Source organism: Leptonychotes weddellii, chromosome 8 (assembly GCF_054177405.1).
Source record: "Leptonychotes weddellii isolate Sample4059 chromosome 8, ASM5417740v2, whole genome shotgun sequence".
Classification (NCBI taxonomy): Eukaryota; Metazoa; Chordata; class Mammalia; order Carnivora; family Phocidae; genus Leptonychotes; species Leptonychotes weddellii.
Window position 1 is genome coordinate 104,455,626 of NC_138376.1, and position 16,458 is coordinate 104,472,083.

The 16,458-nt window shown below is 37.6% G+C and overlaps 1 long non-coding RNA gene across 1 annotated transcript in view; it reads right to left on the minus strand.

The window, feature by feature from the left end:
* Positions 1 to 4,612: 4,612 nt before the first annotated feature.
* The window catches only part of LOC145722870 (uncharacterized), a 32,201-nt gene continuing 20,355 nt past the window's right edge, over positions 4,613 to 16,458 (minus strand). Inside the window, exons 3-4 of the long non-coding RNA XR_014147448.1 lie at positions 12,237 to 12,385; positions 4,613 to 8,045 (exon numbers count right to left, since the gene is read on the minus strand). This is a non-coding gene — a long non-coding RNA (uncharacterized LOC145722870). The remainder of the gene's footprint in view (positions 8,046 to 12,236; positions 12,386 to 16,458) is intronic.

Genomic DNA, 16,458 nt, shown 5'->3' on the forward strand with positions numbered 1-16,458 from the left:
TTGTTGAAGAGGCTGTCTTATCCCCACTATATCCTTGCCTTCTTTGTTATAGATTAACTGATCATATAAGCTTGGCTATATTTCTGGGCTCTCTATTCTGTTCTTTGATCTGTGTGTCTATTTTTGTGCCAGTACCATACTGTTTTGATTACTACAGCTTTGTAGTATATCTTGAAATATGGGATTGTGAGGCCTCCAGCTTTCTCCTCTGTACTGTACACTGTACTTTGAATAGTGCCTGGCATAAGCAAACTTTCAACAAATGTTAGTTACTATGTATTGTTAATATTGTGTTGAATATATTGTTTGATTTTAGATACTGTAGCATGAAAAATAAAGTAATACATTAAAAATTTTTTGTAAAGAAATGAAAAATCAAAACTCAAATGAGAATATATTTTTACATTAGGGTACAATGATAATCAATGATAAAAATATACATAGCCCAGAAATAGCTCTTAATATATATAGTGATATATGATAAAAGTTGACATCACAAATCATTGTGGAAGTTGAGTCAACTATTCAGCAAATAATATTTAAAAGTTATTTAATTATTTGTTTAAAAATCACTGTATATCATCACTTTATTCCAAGGGCAAAACAAATTTCAATACGATTTAGGAATGAGATGCTAAACACACACTCACACATACACAAATTTAGGAAATAATCTACAGATTTATCTATAGATAAATATTTAGCTTATCTCTAGGTAGGAAGGACTTTCTTAGCTTAGAAATTATTAAATAAATTACAAAACATTAATATTGATTACATTAAAATTCCCAATGTTAAAGATAACTGAGAAGGAATATCCACACAAATATTTAATAGTTAGTATATTTCAAATATGATGAGCTTGTACAAATTAAGAGCAATATAAGACCCCAGGAGCAAAAATAGCAAAGGGATCATACTGCTCTGTTAGCTTCCTTGGAGTCAGAAGGATGAAAGAAATACAGGTTACTTATAATACTGGAAAGTTATGTCGGATTCCTGGGAATGTGGAGTTAAAGGAAAAATTACACTCCGCTTGGATCTCACAATCATCTGAACTGAAATAGAGGCTTAGTTCCAAAAACAATTATTTAACAATTGTTCAGTTGGTGGAGGAAACCTCTTTGTTTACCTTGCTTTTCTACTTCATAAAAACCAAACCTGATTAGATGTTTTGGTAACACTAGATGGGTTAAAGAAGTTGATTTATGGGAACACATTTTGGAGAAGATTTGTAACATCAACAAATAAAAGTGAATGTGTTCTAGAGTTTCTATTGTGTTAACTCCTATGCAATAATTTGTTTAAAATGTTTCGATCCTAATTCTCCCTCCCCCGCTTTTGGTGAGCTTTTATGGTCTCATCAACTATGGTCCTTTTCAGGACTGAGATCCCATGACTGATGAGGACTCACTGTCAATGCCATGCCTCTCACAAGTGCACCACATGCCCTTATGTCTCAATACCACATAAGAGAGCAATTGCCTTGTAGGATTAATTGGTACTTTTGAAAAAGTGTTTGAAGAAGGAGCCAAATTCCTGTTTCCAGAAGATGAGTTGCACAGGTTGACTCTTATCTCTGATTGCTCCAGACCAGTATAAAAAAAAAAAAAATCCGGCTTGATTCATAGAGATTGGCTTAGACTGCTGGACAAAAGAGCCAAGTCCTCATCCTGATCATTGCCTAAGAGCCTGTGTGTGGTCTCATAGAGAGAACACTTGGCCAGGAGTCAGGAAATCGGAGATTTGCTCTTGGTCCAGTTTTGAGGACAAGTGGCAGGGCCAGCTTTGTTGGACTCCACTGCGGCTTATATGCCTCTAGCTTTCAGATTTCAGTACTCCTTAAAAAAGCAAGATCTTTGAATTCACACATCTTTTAGTTTGAATTTCTGTCACTCATGAACTTCAACTATTAGATTTACCTCTCTGAATCTCAATTTTATCATTTATAGAATGGGGAAACTATCTATACCATGCCACTTAAATGCTGACTAAATGAAATAATGTATATAGCATTAGAGATACAGCATTGTGCTTGCCATATAATAGTCTCTCTCGGATTATTCTCTCTCCTTCCTCTTGGAGATTACCTCACCATCTTGTTTCCTAACAAACCCACTTTTAATTAATTTTCAGAAAGATCATATAATTCCAACTTGTGTATTATTGGCTAATATGGCATAGTAAGTGTTCCTTCCCAAGTATATTGGCATTTTAATAAGGAAAAATGAGAAATTATACCTGTAATGATCCTATCGAGGCAGCAAGGAGAAACCGATAGGGATCATGTCTGGAGATTCAGGAGAAACTATCCAGGAAATCTTAGCATCAAAGCATTTTGACTCAATCTTTTGACTTAAGCCTTCTAAGATTTAAATTGCCAATATTTTGAAACAGGTAGGATATAAAGATCATTATCAGTTACACCTTAGTGTGCTTTAGTTTTTCAGATCCCTTTTCAGAAGGGAAACTTTAATCTGGGTATGTTAAGGGGAGTAGGATGCAGGTCATATAACCTGAATATTTAAGGAGTTAAGGGAGAAAAGAAATAGGGGAGAAAACCTTCACATAATTCACACTTGTACCTAGAATTGTAAGAAATTTCTGGTATAAATAAGTACTTTTGTATAAGGTGGTTTAAAATGTTAATGTCTGGTACTTTTATTTATTATTCTTTATTTTGAAATTTTCCACCTAAAGGTACATTTCAAATAATACCCTTAATCATCATTATGCTACCCCACTTATTGTAAATACCCATAAAAAGTCACACATTTCCTTCCGGTTGAACTATTACTCTACAAATCATAGTATTTTCCTAGGATTTTTACTGTGTAAAGATTCATTGCAGTATTTGTGGTAAACTCTATTGTGTATGATATTACATGATAACAACAATGCTTAGTGCCTAAAAGCTGTAATGACCAGCTATTCTGTGCTCAGTAGGAGGAAATTATATAACATTAGTTGCCAATACGCTGTTAAGGGAAAAGTCTTCACGTTGCTCCAGCCCACCCCCTGCCCCTGTCACTTACCACTAATAGTAGGTTTTGCAAATAGGTTGAGGGTAAGTGGACCCTGGAGTACTATTTTCTGTACCCCCAAACCATGCCCAACCCTTCCGCTTGGTTATTTCCACTTGGTTATAAATCAGTGGTGGGCAAGTACTGGTGTGTTTAACTCCCACGCATTTACACTGTTCTATCACAATCTAGGTGCATCTAGTACTCTCAATCTAGGCACTTACATTATTTCTTTATTTACATAAAACATTTTTTAAAAGAATAGTTTGACCTAAGATACAGGTCGTCTTGGACTTTCTCATCCTGTGTTTGTTTTGTTGGTGGTGTCTTTGTTTTTTCCTTCTTCAAGTATTTGCTCTTTAAATGAAAAGGGACGGCAGCAATGGTTATTACTTCCATGTCCCTTTGAGCTTTGCCCTTCACGTTCACTTCCCTTTCACAAGTAATTGGCTTTCAAATGAGGTCTCTACTAATCTCCAGTGTAGGAGGCAGCCATTCATCCAGGGAGACTAGTCCCGGTCCCTCCATCAGCCTGTGCTGGCCACGTGCTTGCCCTGACCCTGTGTCTGGCTTGGGTTGCCCATGATTATGGCTCTTGCTGGCAGCTCAGTGGCCCATGGGTCAGAAAGCAGAAAAGGAATTCAGAATTACAGGGGGAAATGATGCTTAAAAAGGCAACAGTTTACTGATGTCTATTTTTTTTTCCACTCTAAGATATTTTCATACAGTTTGTCCTTTATTTCCATCAAGTACGGTTGGTTGCACTTCTTAAGGAACTTTATTTCATTATGTAGTGAGTCTTGGTGAAATAATCCAAGAAGATTCTACTGAGAAAATATATCCACAGCTTTCTTCACTAAACATGTGACGGAATAGATACCGAGGATGTGAATTTTAAAAACTTTTTTTAAAATATAAGGAATAATATATTTTGCTTAGTTAAAATGTTATTAAGCATTTTATGTTATTCCTTTTGTTCATATTAATCAGTCATTTATATTCATTTTATGTGCTCCTCCGTGTAGTGAATCTCTTCATGCATTTGATTCAATGCTTAAAAGGCTACAGATACCTTAAAAACAAAGTGAACAGTGATAAAATCATTATGCCCATTGTTTTTATCACTACTTGATTTTTTTTTAAACTGCTAACAATTTATCTTAATTTATAGAGTACCAAATGTAATTATTGGATCTAATATTTCCGGTAACGAAAACTTTAAAACAGAAATTCATTCATACTCTTCAAAGTGAATTCTTTGTTACCTTCCTTCCCCTCAAATATCAAGTTTTATCAGTAGTGATGCACTTCCTTGTGTGTTTCTTACCCTACCAGGTTTGATCCAGTCAGATACACACACCTGAGATGAACCCTAGGGCCTGGGGCAGCTATGAAATCATTCAGGAATGTAGACTTATAAATAAGCAATTAAAGCAGGCTCTGGAGTCCTCTAAGGCATGTGGCAATCATACTGGGCAACAGGTGATATATTTTCCATCATTCCTTCCCCTTGCCCCAGATATCCTCTCTTAAAATAGATAACATGTTTTATTCTACCAAGTATATATGTATTAGCTCTTCTTTCCTAGTGTTTTAATGGACATAGGCAGAGAATAAAGAATAACTAAATAAGAAATCATAACTGCTCATTATAATATATCACTGATTATATAATTTTGTAATATAATACCTATTCGGGCTCCTATGGACTTTGGATCCCTTATTTCTCCTGTCCTTCTTCCTTCAGGCTTTATGTTGACTATTTATTATCTTTTTTTCTCAGACTTTCAAATCATTTCTCAGTGTGGTCATTATCAAAACTCTGCATCAGAGCCCCTTGTATACTTGTTCAAAATGTTCCTTGTCCTCATTCTCCACCCACTTCCCACTGAATTGGATCCTCTGGAAGAGGGACCTAGAAATACGCCTTTTGAACAAGACCTCTGTCCTCCCCAGGTGGTTCTAATGCATGTCGAAGTTAGAAAACAGGTCTTCTGATATCACCTACAACACAGTTAGTTATCTTTCCAGTTATGTTTCTTTGTGGCATTTTCTTCTTTTTTTGGTGTCAATTCCTCCATTTCCTTTTTTCCCTTATTTATTTATTTAGGTATTACATTATTTTTTCTCCAAATTTTTATTTAAATTCCAGTTAGTTAACATACAATTTAACATTAGTTTCAGGTGTAGAATTTATATACGAAGTGATTCATCACTTACATACAATACTCAGTGCTCATCACAAGTGCCCTCCTTAATACCCATCACTTATATAAACCATCCCCCACCCACCCACCTCCCTTCCAACAACCCTCAGTTTGTTCTCTATAGTTAAGAGTCTGTTTTATGGTTTGCCTCTCTCTTTTTTTCACCCTATATTCATCTGTTTCTTAAGTTCCATATATTAGTGAAATCAAATGGTATTTGTCTTTCTGTCTGACTTATTTTGCTTAGCATAAGACTCTCTGTCTCTATCCACATCATTGCAAATGGCAAGATTTTATTCTTTTTTATGAAAAGATGCTCAACATTACTCACCATCAGAGAAATACAAATCAAAACTACAACGAGATAGCATTTCACTCCAGTCAAAATGGCTAAAATGAACAACACAAGGCACAACAGGTGCTGGCAAAGATGTGGAGAAAGGGGAACCCTTTTACACTGTGGATGGGAATGCCTACTGGTGCAGCCACTCTGGAAAACAGTATGGAGGTTCCTCAAAAAGTTAAAAACACAACTACCCTACTATCCAGCAATTGCACTACTAGGTATTTACCCAAAGATATAAAAATACATTTGAAGGGATACATGCACCCTGATGTTTATAGCAGCATTATCAACAATAGCTAAATTATGGAAAGAGGCCAAATGTCCATTGACTGATGAATGGATAAAGAAGATGTGGTACATATATACTATGGAATATTACTCAGCCAATTCCTCCATTTTCAAGAGGATTTGTGAGCCAGTATGAAACAGTATTACTTCATTCTGCCCACCAAATCTATATTTAGCTTTAGACCTTATCAATATCAACTCTCTGATCCAACAGAAGGATCCAGATCTGTCCTTAGTTATTTAATACCATTTTAGAGAAGACCTCCAGTATTCCATGACTAGTATCACACCATTGGGCAGATCATTCCTTAGCATCGTGAGAGCCTAAATCATGTTGTGACATTAAGTTGAACATAACTGAAATAACAAAAACAAACAAACAAACACAACAAAAACCCAATTCATACATGCCAAGTTTCTCCTTTTCATATCTATTTCTAAAATCTCCAGGCCATACAAGAGCTCTACGTTCTGTCCTATGTCTCCTTCCCACTCTGACTCTCTAACACTCTCTTCGTTCTCATATTATTCATACATGGAAACACTTAGGATAGTGTCACACACATGTGATCTGTATTCTACAAATTTAGTTATTGTCATTATTAATAGTCTTTAAAACTATTCTCCAGTATTCGGTTTATCAACATGCTTGTCCTATCTTCTGGAGCCCTCTGGGGACTCTGGCTTAAGCTTAACACTCTAGGCATCCTCAGTCCTCAGAGCTTTAGGAGGATTTCCCTGACCTTGTTCCAGTGTCTTAACTCAAACCCTGACGGCCTCTTAAGAGAGAGGACCAAACACTGTATGTCCTTGAGGGTATTTTCAGTCTAGTATGCTAACCTCCTTGAGGTCATGAAAACATATTTTTTTCTTTGATTCATTTTATCGAAATGTCTTGAGCAGTTCCATAAATGGGTTTGTTGATAATAACTGTGAACATGTTTTCTTTTAAACTATCTCTCTGATGAGTGTTTGGTGGCTTTAGAAAGAGAAGTTTTGCATATTAGTATGGGGTGTTAAAACCTGAAGGTTACATGGGTGAAGCTGACTTTGAGTGACCTTACTGAAGCAACATGTGTGAAAAGTCTTATGTTTAAAAAAAAAGTTTTATATTCTATAGGTCCACAAAAAGACTTTCACCACCCAGGGCAAGCTTTTGGAAGGACACAGGCTTACATTTCCATATTGTCAATCCCAAGTCCATAAAGTTTCCAGATTTTTCCAAAAGGATAGATTTATATCTTAGGGTTGTTGGGTAGGTGTAGCAGAAGGGTCAGGTTTATCATATGACTGGGCAGTAAGTCTCTTTGGTATCTGACCTGACCAAAAGTAATTTTTGAAGGGAAACTCTCTTTGCCATGTTACTTTTCAGTTTTTTCTCAAACTGTCTTTAAAGATTGCACTTTGTAGGCAACAAAGTGGGCTGCTAGTGAGGAGATTCTAGACACTGAGCCGACTTCTGGCAGAAGTCCTCAGAAAAGGAATACAATGAGCCCTTGATCTGAAAGAGTTGAGAGAAGAATTCAGAGTGACAAGGACTACTTTTACTCAGGAGACCAGTCTGAGTACAACAATTAAGCCCCGGTGGACCTCACCTATAAACACAGTGGAGAGTACTTGATATTTACTCAATATGGTTTTAAAAATAAATCAGTGAATGAATGAGCAATTTTGTTTATGTTAAATCTCTGACCAGGACATAGGACTCTATTGCTGAAGCCAGACCAGGAGAGGAGATTCTGGATCTGACAGTCAGCAGCCTCACAATATTCAGGGTCTTCAAATTTGAAGTTTGACCAACAATTCCAGGAAGTAACCAGTAAACATTCCCCTGCCCCACCCAGCACATTAACCACACCAAGACAGTTTTGTGAAGCAGTTGACTATAACCCCCAACTTCAGGCAGTCAGTGGAGAAGCCTGCAGCTGAGGCCCCAGATTCACCTGAATATGAGCTAAGATACTAGGCAGGGCCTTGTCTGTCTTGCCCTTGAAAACATACCCAAGAGACAACTTGGTTAGGAGTGCTGCCACTTGGGTGGGGGCGGTCTGGTCCCAGGCTGAATTGAAACTTTTCTTTGATCTTGAAGACGGGAGTCTTCTCTTCTGGTTGATGGGCCAGCATTCTCAGTGCACTCTCCTTACTGCACAATTTTTACAGATTTGCCTTAGGCTGTTTGTGCTGGTGAAGGAAGACAAGTCTCAGCAGTGGGTGAGAAAAGAGGCATTACACCATCTCAAAAGTTCTAAGAGACAATATTCCTGAGGACAAGACAAAAGAAATTGGAGAGCTAGACCTATGGTCCTTGACTCCGTTCTTAAAGTGGATTTGCTCCTCCCATGCCAATGACTAAAACATCAACATTATAGAGTCCAATAGCAAAAGGTCTCCTTTCTGAGGAGTTTGGGACATTCAGGATACTTCTGCTGTGTGTTAACATTCCTCCCCTTCTAGTCCATTATTTCCAGACTTACATATTAATGAATGACTTTACTATTTAAGGTTCCAGTTGAAGTGGGGAAAGCAGGAATGTAAATGGGTAAGGCGGGTGAAGAGCAGTCAGCAGCTATATGGTCCCCTGGGGTTGGCAGGAGCTAGACCACAGAATGGAATGGGAAGTGCTGAATGAAGCTCTGTCTATCTTGTACACATCAGTTACTCTGATGAAGGAACCAGGAAGTAGACAGCTAGCATGTGGGGATCAGAGGAACCAGGTCTGCTGAGAAGACATGTTTAAGGGAGAACTATTGCTTTACCAGAAGCTTTGACCAGAAATGGATGCTGAGGTGTCAATGCAAAATGGACTGAACACAGAATAGCATCTTTATGTACATGGAATCATTGGAGAACCTGTGGAGAGGTCAGAATGAAAGAGGGAATACTGGGAAGCTCATTTGAGAGCCAGGAGTGAGAAAAAGTTGATTGCTATAGAGATTTTTAAAAACAGCTATTACCCCTTTCAAGAATGACTAATAATTATTATATGAGGCAATGTTTGTGAACCACGCCATAACAAGAATTGAAGAAAGTGCCTGCTCAAAATCTAAAGTAAATATAATTTTAGAAACAAAATGTGTTTTATAAAGAAAATATAAAGTGTGTGGTGTGTGTGTTTTTTTGAAAACGTTTATGCAACTAGCACTCATAGACCTTTTTCCTCACACTGACTTGTCATGGTTTGATTATTTAAAATTCAAAAAGAAATAGGTATATTTTTTGTGTGTACAATTACCTAGAGTTGCATCTCTAAGTACTCTCCCTCACCCCTAACACACAAACACATGACTAATAGCAGAGTTATTGTTTTGTAGAAGTTTGATGGTTTTTACTTCTTGGAAGTTGGGTGTTACCAGTTTGTTCATTGCCTTTCTGGGAAATGTGGTCCACCTGCTATAGTTGAAAATACTGTCAAAGTGTCTCTTACATGGCTAAAAGGCCCAAGGGAGAAAACATATTTATAACTGACAAAAGGTTAGAACCAGTTCTTAAATGCTTGCTTGTGGGTTCAAATTAAAACTTAGAACATATCCACTGACCATATTGTTCTAATTAAAATATATTGACATTAATGTCTATTTTGACTGTGAATAGCCATACAAATGTAGCTCATCAAAAGAAAGAGTATGTGGATTCCAGATAAATGTTACTATCACTATTTTGATTTTAAGTGGGAGATGCCGAAAATACGTGAAAATAAGATGTTATTTCTACTTTCAGCATTAATCCTTCTCAATATAAGTGTTCTTTCTAGAAACCCCTTAAAGGACTCCTGTGTTTGTTTCTCTATCACTCTTCCCACTACTCCCAGCTGACTCCTCCAGGGCACCCTTTTCCTCTGAAAGTTGACCATTCATTCTCCCCAGCCACCTTGTGGTAACTGCAGGAGCTACCAGGTTATAGGATCCTGTCCCTTCTTTGGTCTTGGGGTGGACAACCTAGGCTCTGCTTTGTTGTGTTGAACTTGAATCCAAATAGAGTAGGAGAAAAACCCTCTTCATGGCAGAAGCTGTGGAGTGTAATTTTGGAAGGTATAGGCAGCATAGTTTCTGCCATGTATGGAAAACTTCTCTATAGTGGAAAAGATTAAGATTGCCACTCCAAGAAGAGCAAAGACAGGACATGGAGGGATCGTCCTGTCAATATACAAGTTCCTGGTTCTACTTATTTCTCTGGATCACTGCCTATCCTGAGATTTGGTTAGTTCAACACTTTCTTGGGTTGCCTAAAACAATAAATGCCCACTTGTCCTAAGTGAGAATTGCTTGGGTTATTAGTCATTTAAATAAAGAGTCCTATTCAGAGGATTTGGTGAACTCCTGGGTGTGAATATGGAAAGAAGTCTTGGGACAGATTATCTGAAGGAAAGTAATTAGAAACATCAATCCATAGCCAGATATATCCATGGCATGAAGTATAGATGGGTCATGTACCCTTGGCCACAACCCACATATAGTGGCTTTACAATATGTTGCAAATTCTTTGACATTACACCCTCCTTTCATAAGGTGAGATATAATTTACCCATCATTTAAATATGGACCCAACATGGTGACTTGTTTCTAATAAGCAAAATATGGCAGAAGTGATATTACCTGACTTCTGAGACTAGGTCTTAAAATGGATAGTTTCCACCTAGCTTTCTCTTTCGTGGATCAGTTCCTCTCAGAGAATGTAGACTCCATGTCATGTAGACACTTGACCAGTGCTGAGAGAGGCCCACATGGAGAGGGACCAAGGCATGCTGCCCACACCTAGTACCAAATTGCCAGCCATGTAAACGAGCCATCTTCAGAGTGAATCCTTCAGTCCCTATTAAGGGACAGATAACTACAGCTCTGGTCAATATCTTGACTACAACTTCATGGGAGACCCTGAGCCAGAACCCCAGATACACCATTTCTGAATTCTTGACCCACAGAGATAATTAAATGTTTATTGTCGTTTTAAGTCACTATAGATATGGAAAATTTGTTACACAGCAATAGATAACTAATACTATGTCTAAGATTGAAGAGAATTCTTCTGAAGAGGTTAGTAAATCAGCTTCAATAGTAAGTGATGACAGGAGATCCCAAAATAGGTAACCCAGTCATAGAAATAAATGGAGGTCATGATTTAGAAGTTTGGTGTCCTTGAACTAGGGTTCCAGGTAGAAAACATAATTATAGATCACCTACTATAAAAAAATAAAAATAAAAAAGTTTTAAAAAGGGTGGTTCAAATGCATAGTTTTAAAGTCAAGCATATTTAGATTCAAATCTTGGCTCCACTAGTTTCTTCTTGAAGTTATTCTTTGTCCATATTTTTTAAGGTAGTTTTAGGCTTATAAAAATGTTACAAAAATTATCAAGATTTCCAGTGGACCCTTAACGTAGTTTCCCCAAATGTTAACATTTTAGCATTAAAAAATTAAAAACATAGCATAAGAGCATAACAGTAAAAATAAAGCAGAACAAATTAAAAAAAGTGTCGTAATATCAAATCTATGAATCATTTTTCTGATGAATGATTAGAATCTCAATTTATATTCATAAAATGTATATTGTGTCAACCTATTTTGTTCCCTCTTTCTCTTTTCCTTGGTTCTACTTTTCCAGGGCATCTGGGTCCTTTTCTTCCTGCTGTGTGAAATTATTCTTTCCCAATGCAAATTAATGTATCCAAGTTTATTTCTCTCTTCAAAAGATGCAACCATGAGCAAAGAAGTTAATGAGAAATTTTTCAATCTCAGTTTCTCAATATTTTAGCAAGCAAATTTCCAAAATGAATGATTCTTGTCCACCACACCCACACCAATAAAATTTGAGAAATTGATTATGAATTTCTCAGAAAAATAATCACGTAAGAAATGTGCAAAATATCAAAAATTATCAATATATGTATATTTTAAAGAAAACATTGTGTTTTGTCTTATGACATAAAGGAATTTGTTTTCAGAGCTTGAACTTAACCAATTAGAGCAGAAAAATGAATCAATTAAGCTAAACCCTGGATAACACCAGCCATATATACATATTTGGGTGTGCAGTTGTTTTTTCCATCCTGAATGTCAGCTCCACGAAGACAGGAGCTATGCGTGACTCAGTCCTGGGTCCTCTGTATCTAACACAGTGCCTGGCATAGAAAGGATATGCTGATGGACTTCAATATGATAGAGAGGTTTCCTTTAAATTTTACATTTTTTCAGCAAGCAATTCAAAAGTTGAATACACATTCTCTAAGACATCTATCTCAAAAAGGAAAAAATTCTTTATAAAGGGTCACACTGAATATTTATAAGTAAAGCTCAGTCGTCAGGTACATGAGCATACCTTTCTACCAATATGCCAAGGGGAGCCCTTCATGGCCCAGGTCATCCCCAGAAGCACTTACCCTTCAGTGCTACCTTAAGGCCCTTTCTCTGAGCCCTGTGATGCAGTTCATCCCTTGGGAGCTGGTCTTCATATCAGACTGCAGAGTAGGAACCTGGTCCACATCCCCGGAATTGCTGTACTGAAGGCAAGTCAATGGCTCTCTCTCTACTTAAAACAAAAAAACAAAACAAAAATGATGCTAAGTATTGAGGAAAAATAAAAAAGCAAACAACAGACCAAGTGACAAGACAGTCATGGTCCAATTCAGTTTTCCTAGTTTGTGACTGAGAAGGAGCTTCCTGCCACTTAGGGCCTCCGTGCCTGCCTGCGCTGCACTCCGCTGGGTTTGTTTCCTTGTAGGCTGGCAAGGTATTGATGTGCTTTCCTGCGGGGTTTTCTTCTCAGTGGGCAGAGCACTAGGCAGTATCCACAAAGAATAATGGTTTAATAAATAGTTGTTGAAATAGTAAATGGACGAACCATTTGGGTACTTTTTTTACCCATCTGGCTGGGGGTGGATGCCATAAAAACATTGTCAGAGTAAAGGAGTCAGGGGGTGGGGGGCACTGGGAAGTAAATGTAGTTGGGAGGTAGCAGAGAAGGAGACACAAGGCCAATCACTGACACTGTGAATGCAAAACCTTCTCGGTGGGAGTCTGACTTCCCCACATGGTAATTATGTGTCACATTGTGTACATCTTCTATAGCTTATTTCTCAAAACATATTTGTGGGTACATTTTTGCCTATGCTATTTTCATAAGATGTGTTCTACATAAATGACCAAGAGCAGCCAGAAGCAAAACCCACCAAAAGTCCTGTTTTGTTTGTTTTTCTCTTTGCTAATATAGGCAAGACTTAAGATAACTAAACTACTTTTCCTACCTAGAATAGAAGGATTTTATAAATTCTTCAGCTAGCCTACAAGTAATTTGCTTTGCCGTCGGTGGAGTTAAAAGCCAGTAGAACGGTTCTATTTTGTATGTGTGTGGTTACTGCTTTCTTGGCACACACGAAGGATATTTTTGACTCTCTCTTTGCTGACATGAGCTATAGAGTCCAGTTAAGAAAACCCTCTGAGTGAAAACAAACAAAAACTCACCAGAACAAATTAGGGACAGGGGAACTTGGAAGCGGCGTGAGAGTTGTGAAACCATCAGAACATCAGGATTTAGGATGCTCCTTTAAAGTTCCCTAAAATTTCTGAGAACACTCTTTGGGAAGTGTTTTGTTTTCACAGGGAAGTTGCTCCCATGCCTGACAGAACGGGGAGGCACGTTGTGTGAAGACTGGAGACTGTGAAAACATTTTCAGCAAAAGCCAATCTGGTAGCAAAAGTCTAAAAATTGTACTTTCACAGCACTGTCAGAATATGCAAAACTTTCTTGTCCTTATCTATTATATGAAATTAAAAATGATTTAAGGCAATTGACGTTTCTGTTTCCTCCCAAAGAAAAAATCAATTTTGCAGAGTTCTGGTGTATCAATTAGTGCATGATTGTTTCAGGTTATCTTTTCAGCTGCAATATGTTGTCATATCAAAGCTTGCCTGATATACTTTTGTTCATTCATTAGGCAAGTCTTTACTGAACTTTCATCAAAGAGGATAGCCATGGCCAACTTAATAAAGAGGCAGATTTAATTTTTTTTAATTGAGATATAGTTGACATATAACACTGTATTTGTGTTAGGCATACAAAATAATGACTTGATAACTGTATGTACTTCAAAATGACTACCATAATAAGTTTAGTTAACATCCATCATCACGCATAGCAACCATGTTTTTGTGTGTTGAGAACTTTTAAGATCTGCTCTCTTAACAACTTTCAAATATACAATAGAGTTTTGTTAACTGTAGTCACCATGTTGTACATTATACCCCCAGATTTAAATTTTTACCAGTAACCATAATGTAGAAACATAATGAAGCCTATGTAATTCCAATTCCACCATTAGTTTGTATCTGAAAGAACACGCAGGATACATTTTAGTGTATCAGGTAACCTGGATATTAGCCATGTAGCAATGGAATAGGACTTACAGAAGTTGCAAAGTCATAAAGGGACACAAACAGATGTGGGAAAGCATATAGATCTCATATTTCTGGATTAGCTGCATTTTTATGCATTCGAGGTGAAACTTTAGAGGAAAAGGAAAAAGAATTTCAGTGATCAGTTTACATGAAGAACAGGTTTCAACCAATCTAAGTAGGTAGTCCCAGCCAGGCTGGGACAGAATGTCCTTAGATAATCCAGTGTGGCTTTATTGGTACAGAATTATTATCCCAAAAAGGACCTGATGAAACAAGCCCATTTCTGCTGTGGCACAGCATGACCTTTGGTGCTTTAACTTTCCTTTCCTTCCTTTAGAAGGCAGATCTGTGGCATACTGGGAAGGGCACATGCTTTGTGGCCAGCCATGCCTGGATCCGAGTCCCATTCTGACGCACACCAGCCAGTGTGTGATTTGAGTTTGTCCCGTAGCCTTTGTGCCTTTGATTTCTGCTGCGTAAAATGAGCCTGGGGATGCTCACTTCTGGGGCGGAAGGAGTTCAGATAAAGCATGTGCCACAGAGCCAGGGTTCAGTTCCTATTAGCTAATATTCTTGCAGAGACATCAAGGCCATTTCTTGTTAACCAGACTGAACCAACCGGCATCCTGGGTCAGAAATCCCTCAGCAACTGGTTAGCACTAATTACAAACTCTTTCAAAATGAGGACTATCAGCATATAGTTAGGCAGTTACTAGCCACTAGTTCTTTCCCACTTAAACATTTCATAATGGTCTGTTTAGCGCAGTGATTGAAAAACAGAAAGAACTTCAGAATTTGTAAAGCTTTAGGTTGCCTTATTTGTTTCAGAAAAGGACACTGTCTGAGTACTGTTCTAAGAAAAAGCACAGGCACTTTTGAAAGTGCCCCAAGTGCATTGAATAGGGAAAGGATAGAAGCACAGAAAGAAGTACATTATTTTAAAATATTTTTAAATCATATTAAAAGCCACATGCTAAGCTTTATGGTTGGTTGTTTTTTTGTTTATTTGTTTTGTTTTGTGTTTTATTTTGTTTTGGTTTTTCTTGCCACTGAGTGACTGTCAGGGTTTGTCTTTTCATTTGGCCCATGGAGACTCTAGCTCCTGTAGTTTTGGGAGTGAGGTGGACTGAGCTCCCAACTTTGGGATTCATTCTACCTCTTTAGAGGGATTTCTGGCTCTTAAAAAAAACTTACATAGATAAAAGATCAAATATTTTGTAATCTGAAGTAACTCAGTAGGAATTCGGGATGAACGTAACACTTGAAGTCCCCATCTTCCCCAGCTCTTTCTCTCAGGCCATAAACATATTAAATTCATCCCATCCTAAGGTGACTTGATTATGACTTGGCATCCCCCTTAAGTTGCTGCTGCTGTAGCCAAGAGTATGTAATCCTCCCTGACTGTATCCATTTTCTCCACTCCCATTCATGCTCAACCTTCTGAACTTCCTTCCACCCTCTTGAAATTGTCCCTGCCCAGATAGAGGAGGGAGCTGCTTGCTCAGGGCTCATTATAGACTTTAGAGAGAGGACTGTCCCCGAGCTGATCTGAGCTGGTATTAAAGGAACAGCCCTCTGCAAGCCCCACCAGTGGTCCACCATTACCAACTCCTGCCAGTGAAGCTAAGAAGCAGTGGGAGTTGAACTGAGTGAGCTATGGGTTGGGAGCCCAAGTCATCCAAAGGAAAAATGACCCATGCCTGGAAATCACTAGGTACCACTATCAAAAAAAAAAACAAAAAAACACCATTTGTAATCAAAGTCTGTGTTCCTTCTCTGGGAATTCATTTGTATTTTAAATGCTCTAAATCTCAAATTATCTGAGTTCCTTAAAGATACAATGATCATATTCATTTAATTTCTAATGAATAGATAAATTTGTTTGCTTTATAATGGTGCTTGGTTTTTCATTTGCAAAATTCAGAGGAAGAGCCCCTCTATCTTTAGTCAACTTCCTAATTACACTAATTTTACTTGATTGATATATTAGGCTCTGGGGGACAGGGAAAACAGGCAGAAAGGCCACAATACAATCCCTTATTCTCAGCTGCAGACAGCACAGGAAATCCTCAATTAAATTGTACCACTTCCCTCAGCACTCAATAAAACACATGCATTATATTTAGTATCTTTAAACTCATTTATAATAATGATTTTATGTGAAATGGTGCAGTGAATTCATTCTTTCTAGACCTTCTTTTTATTATT